Below are 7,151 nucleotides of genomic sequence, written 5' to 3' on the forward strand. Positions count from 1 at the left end.
CAATACAGTAAATGTGACAAAATATTAAAAATTGGAGAGTCTTACTGAGAGATATATGGATATTCATTGTGCTATTCTTACTTGTGTCTAGTTTTGAAATGTTTCAAAATAAAATGTTAGGGATAAAGAATAAGATACATACTTTAAAAATCTTTTGATCGGCTAGGCAGAAAGACCGTTTACACCTTTAATCGCAAAAATCGTGGCTACCCTTAGATTTCTCCAGAATAATATCTACTGTTACATTTTCAAACTATGATAAACTAACTTTATCTTAAGGGAAAAAAAACTTTACACCAAGAATTTTACACCCAGCCAAACACTTATTTAAAGATAAAAGAAAGAGGTAACATAGTTGCGAAGGGCCCTTGAAAAAATACTATAGGATATATTTCAGCCAACTAAAAAACGAAAGTAGAGACTACGGAAAGGAAATGGATGTGATTATTTAACTATAATATAAGGTAAGTATTATCTGAATACCGAAATAAATCAAAAGATTACAGTTACAAAATGTGACTGTTAAAAGACTGATGATGTATAAAATACAAATAAAAACGTATTCAGTAAAAGAATGGAGAGAGAACATGGAAGGTAGAATAAGTATACAGACTCATCTTTAATATAAGAAGTTCAAAAGAGACAAATAAAAAGACTAAGTTAAAAGTAAGATAAGTCGGCCTGGCGCGGTGGCTCAAGCCTGTAATCCCAGCACTTTGGGAGGCTGAGGTGGGTGGATCACGAGGTCAAGAGATCGAGACCATCCCGGTCAACTTGGTGAAACCCCGTCTCTACTAAAAATACAAAAAATTAGCTGGGCATGGTGGCGCGTGCCTGTAATCCCAGCTACTCGGGAGGCTGAGGCAGGAGAATTGCCTGAACCCAGGAGGCGGAGGTAGCGGTGAGCCGAGATCGCGCCATTGCACTCCAGCCTGAGTAGCAAGAGCGAAACTCCGTCTCAAAAAAAAAAAAAAAGAAAAAAAAAAAAGAAAAAAAAAGAAAAGAAATATACTAATTTCATCATTGCCTATAGGGCACATTTTTAAAATGAGTTGGACAAAAAGAAAGCATGTGACACGAATTCATAACTAAAATGTTTAAGAAGAGAGCGTGTTAACCTGATAAACTATACTTATTTTAAAAACTTAGCGTTACCATCTTAAATGAGAAAACATTATAAGCAAACTCTTAAAATCAGGAATACAACAAAAACGTCTACTAACATAACTCTTAGTCCGCTTGAAGTAGAGGTTCCAGCCAGCACAAAGCCAAGAAAAAGAGGGGGAAAGGCATAAGGTCTAGAAGAGGGGATAAAAATGTAATTATTTGCAGATAGTATGGTTCTTTAGAAATACGAGGAGAGCTCTGCAAAGAGGAATTAAAAGCCAGTGTAAGAGTCAATTACGGCTTTTTTTTTTTTTTTTTTTTTTTTTTTTTTTTTTTTTTTTTTTGTCTTCAGACTTCTCTGGGGCCAGCAGCCGCCCAACCAGAGACCCGGGGCCACGGGCCCAGCCGACGACATGGGCTCCGTGTCCAACCAGCAGTTTGCAGGTGGCTGCGCCAGGGCGGCAGAAGAGGCGCCCGAGGAGGCTCGGGAGGACGCGGCCCGGGCGGCGGACGAGCCTCAGCTGCTGCCCGGTGCAGGCATCTGTAAATGGTTCAACGTGCGGGTTTGGCTTCCTGTCCATGACCGCCCGCGCCGGAGTTGCGCTCGAACCCTCAGGGGGTGTCTTTGTGCACCAGAGTAAGCTGCACGTGGAGGGCTTCTGGAGCTTGGAGGGTGAGGCAGTGGAGTTCACCTTTAAGAAGTCAGCCAAGGGTCTGGAATCCATCCGTGTCGCCGGACCTGGTGGAGTGCTCTGTATTGGGAGTGAGAGGCGGCCAAAGGGGAAGAACATCCAGAAGTGCAAATCAAAAGAGGAGACAGGTGCTACAATTGTGGAGGTCTAGACCATCGTGCCAAGGAATGCAAGCTGCCAGCCTAACCCAAGAAGTGCCACTTCTGCCAGAACATCAGCCATATGGTAGCCTCATGTCCACTGAAGGCCCAGCAGGCTCTTAGCGCACAGGGAAAGCCGACCTACTTTCAGAAGGAAGAAGAAATCCACAGCCCAGCCCTGCCCTGTTCCCGGAAACCCAGAATTGAGCCCCAGTGGGTGGAAGCTATTCTTTTGCTATCAGGAAATTTCAAGGAGCAGGCAGAGTGGAGAAAGTGGCAATAGGGTGCACTGGGTCTAGTTGGCACTGCCATATATCTCAGGCTGGGGTTTACACCGTCACCCTTTCTTCCCTCGAGGTGCGGCCTTCCATGTAGAAAGTGGTGTCTGGAAGCCAAGAAAGGGAATATGAATGTATATCCAAGTCACTCAGAAACTTTTATGCAGATGCTAACTTTTATGTCAAGGTGGCCACAGGAATGTTTGATAGGAGACGAAGGAATGTAACTCCGTGTTTACTGCTAGAAACCAAAGCTTTGTATAAAAATCTTGAATTTATTGGGAGGGAGGGTATGAAAACCTGTACCTGTCTGTTCTTTCCCGGATCCCTTTCCTTCATTCCTGAACTGCAGGAGACTGAGCCCCTTTGGGTTTTGGTGACCCCATCACTGCGGTGTGTTCATTTGATGGTTGATTTTGCTGTGCTGGGTATTTCCTTTGCATTTTTTAATCATTTATTAACACATGCTGACTCTTCCCTTTCCTTCTCCTTTCCCTGGAAAAATGCAGTGAATAAATAAAGACTTATTGGTACAAAAAAAAAAAAAGTCAATTCTGTTTCTACATATTAGCAATAATGAATTCGAAAACATGATTTTGAAAGATACTATTTATTATAGCAAGAATATCTACAAAATGCCTAGGACTATGCCTAAGAAAAAATGCTCTAGACTGACACATAGCAAGTCAGAAAATGTTACTGAAAGACATTAAAGAAGACTTAACAAATGAAAAGATTATCTATATTCATACACACGAATACCTAATGTTGTAAAGCTATCAATTGATCCCAAAGCGTTCATAGATAGAATGTAATTCTAATCAAAATTCCAATATGCACATCTTGAAACATGACAATTTGCTCACAAAAGTTACATTGAAGAGCTTATGGCCAAAAAGAGAGAAGAAATTTTCAAAGAAAATTATTGACATGGGTAGGGTAGGGTGGGAACTGTTCTGCCAGATGTTATTTTCAAGTTATAATAATTAAAAGGTCATAATATTGGCAGTTGTATTAAAATTATAGAGAGTAGAATAGAAAGACCCCAAACTTACTCACACAACAACCAAATTAAAATACTATTTAACTTGATTAAACATAGAGCCCACAACAAAGATCTAATGATTATGAGTGCCTATTTGCCAGACAACACAGCAGTAAGATTAATGAAACAGACAAAACGCATGGAAAATAGGTGAAAAAATTACTAGTAGGAGTCTTTAATCAATTCCATTGATTTTAATTTTTATCAGATAGATAAAACCAAAGACGTTAAAAAACTTAAATAACATGATCATATAGCTCTAATTAATACATCTACTGAAAAGAGACTTCCTTTTTCATTTTAAGTATAAATGCTAATAATACAATAAAACCAAATGTCAATCACAAACTCAGAAAACCAAACTTTAGACTCAGAATGAATACTTTTCTGGGAGGAGATAATTTACTAACACTGATCTTAGGATATATAGCAAAAATATAAATACATCATTTTTCATAGAAGAAATAAAGGAAATTATCCAGAGGTTTCTTTCCATTAAAAAACACAAGCACAGGTGTGTTCATAGGGGAATTCTGCAAACTCGCCAGATAATTCTAATGTGATTTTAAATTGTTCCTGCATATAACATAAAGAAGACCTTCTCAATTGTTTTAAGCTAATAATATTATTAAATCTAGATACCCATAAAAACCACAACAGAAAATAAGTCAAGAGATTAATCTCACTTATAAATGTTCATGAAAAAGATCTTATAAAATGCATTCGACAAATAGATTCCATGCTTACAAGTAAAAGAAAATTGCATCTGATTAAGTGGGGTTTATGCTACTAAAACCAGGATTATTTTTGTTAAGAATAAACTCAAGCTAGGTGCAGTTACTTACTCCTAGAATCCCAGCATTTGAGAAGGCCAAGGCAGGAGGATCACTTGAGGCCAGGAGTTTGAGTCTGAGACCAGCCTGGCCAACATGGTGAAACCGTGTCTCTACCAAAAACCAGAAATGAGCCAGGCAGGATGGCACACGCTTGTCATCTTAGCTACTTGGGAGGCTGAGATGGTAGAATTGTGGGAGAATCAGGAGGCAGAGGTTTCAGTGAACCAAGTTCAAGCCACTGCACTCCAGCCCGGGCGACAGACTGGGACTATGTCTCATTAAAAAAAGTAATAAATAGGCCGGGCGCAGTGGCTCAAGCCTGTAATCCCAGCACTTTGGGAGGCCGAGGCGGGCGGATCACGAGGTCAAGAGATCGAGACCATCCTGGTCAACATGGTGAAACCCCGTCTCTACTAAAAACACAAAAAATTAGCTGGGCATGGGGGCACGTGCCTGTAATCCCAGCTACTCAGGAGGATGAGGCAGGAGAATTGCCTGAACCCAGGAGGCGGAGGTTGCGGTGAGCCGAGATCGCGCCATTGCACTCCAGCCTGGGTAACAAGAGCAAAACTCTGTCTCAAATAATAATAATAATAATAATAATAAATAAATAAATAAACTTGATAGATGCAGGCTGTAAAAACATTTTATTAAATTTAACATCCCCAAAATGTTAAATATGCTTTTTTTAAAAAAAAAAATCCTAACACGGTAAATATAAATATTTACTTAAAATAGATATACATATGTGTATACACACCCACTCATGCACACCTATGAAATGCGTTTTGAAGAATAGTGAATACACTTCCCTTAAGGGGAAACATATCTAGGATGTCTACTCCTGCCAGTATTATTTAACAGACTGGTAAGTACCAGCCAAAGCAATCAAAAAAGAAAGCAATTACTACATATAAAAACTGGAAAAGAGTAAATAAATTATCATTAGTCATAGATGATATAATTGTATAATTAGAAAATACTTGAGAAAAACTTAAAAATTATTGCAAACAATAAAGTTTAGTAAGGTGTCAGGGTACAAAATTAGTACATGGAAATAAACAACTATCATATATAAAAACAACAGGAAAATTTCACAGAAGAAGGGATCCAACAGGAATAGGGATATGCTTAATAAGATTTGGACAAAATCCATATGAAAATATTCTGAAACACAACTAGAAGAAGAAAGAGAAGAACTGAACAACAACAAAAAACTTACCATGAGTTTGAATAGGAGAAACTCAACTAAAATGATGAATGGACTATAGGTCCCATGCAAGTCTGAAGTCCAGTGGGGCAGTCAAATCTTAAAGCTCCAAAATAATCTTCTTTGACTCCATGCCTCACATCCAGGTTACAATCATGCATAGGTGGGTTCCCATGGTCTTGGGCAGCTCCACCCCTGTGGCTTTGCAGGGTAAAGCCTCCTTTCTGGCTGACCTCATGAACTGATGTGGAGTGTCCATGGCATAAGCTGTCAGTGGATCTACCATTCCGGCATCTGGAGGACAGTGACCCTCTTCTCACAGCTCCACTAGGTGGTGCCCCAGTAGGGATTCTGTGTGGCGACTCCCAGCTTACATTTCCCTTCTGCACTGCCCCAGCTAAGGGTCTCCATTAGGGCCACACCTCTGGGCAAACTTCTGCTTGGACATCCAGGTGTTTCCATACAACTTCTGAAATCTAGGCGGAGGTTCCCAAACCTCAATTCTTGACTTATTTGCACTTGCAGGCTTAACACCACATGGAAGCTGCCAAGGTCTGGGACTTGCACACTCTGAAGCTATGGCCCAAGCTCTATGTTGGCCCCTTTCAGCCATAGCTGGAGCAGCTGGGATGCAGGGCATCGAGTCCCTAAGCTGCACACAGCACGGAAAACCTGGGCCTGGTCCACAAAACCACTTTTTCCTTCTAGGACTCCAGACCTGTGATGAGGAGTGTTGCTGTGAAGACCTCTGACATGCTCTGGAAACATTTTTCCCCATTGCCTTGGGATTAACATTTGGCTCCTCACTACTTTTCCAAATTTCTGCAGCTGGCTTGCATTTCTCCTCAGAAAATGGGATTTTCTTATCTACCACATTGTCAGGTTGCAAATTTTCCAAACTTTTATGCTCTGCTTTCCTTATAAAACTGAATGCTTTTTAACATCACCCAAGTCACCTCTTGAATGCTTTGTGGTTTAGAAATTTCTTCCACCAGATACCTTAAACCATCTCTCTCGAGTTCAAAGCTCCACAAATCCCTAGGGCAGGGGCAAAATGCCACCAGTCTCTTTGCTAAAACAAAACAAGAGTCACCTTTGCTCCAGTTCCCAGCAAGTTCCTCATCTCTGTCTGAGACCACCACACCTTATTGTTCATATCACTATCAGCATTTTTGTCAAAGCCATTCAACAAGTCTCTGGAGAATTCCAAATTTTTCCACATTTTTCTGTATTCTTCTGAGTCCTCCAAACTGTTCCAACCTCTGCCTGTTACTCAGTTCCAAAGTTACTTCCACATTTTTGAATATCTTCAGCAATGCCCCACTGCTGATACCAATTTACTGTATTGATCCATTTTCATGCCACTTATAAAGATATACATGAGACTGGACAACTTACGAAAGAGGTTTATTGGACTTATAGTTCAATGGCTGGGGAGGCCTCACAATCATGGCAGAAGGCAAGGAGGAGTGAGTCACATCTTATGTGGATGTCAGCAGGCAAAAAGAGAGCTTGTGTAGAGAAACCCCCGTTTTTAAAACCATCAGATCCTTTCATGATCAGATCTAGACACATTCACTATCATTAGAACAGCACAGGAAAGGACCACCCCCCATGATTCAGTCATCTCCCACTGCATCCCTCCCACAACATGTGGGAATTATGAGAGCTACAAGATAAGATTTGGGTATAGACACAGAGCCAAACCATATCAATATCTAATATAACAATTCAGTTTTATAGCAAGAAGAAAAAGCCTAGAAATCCAAAAGAAAAATAAAATGAGACTAATGTTTTTCTTTCAACAGATTGGCAATAACCAAAATGTTTGTTCATATAGCGC

General features: G+C 40.2%; 1 pseudogene; it reads left to right on the top strand.

The window, feature by feature from the left end:
• The first annotated feature begins 1,520 nt into the window (after positions 1 to 1,520).
• On the top strand, positions 1,521 to 2,222 carry LOC101042302 (protein lin-28 homolog A pseudogene; annotated as a pseudogene).
• The last annotated feature ends 4,929 nt before the right edge of the window (positions 2,223 to 7,151 follow it).

The sequence above is a fragment of the Saimiri boliviensis genome, chromosome 15 (genome assembly GCF_048565385.1).
Source record: "Saimiri boliviensis isolate mSaiBol1 chromosome 15, mSaiBol1.pri, whole genome shotgun sequence".
NCBI classification, from domain to species: Eukaryota; Metazoa; Chordata; class Mammalia; order Primates; family Cebidae; genus Saimiri; species Saimiri boliviensis.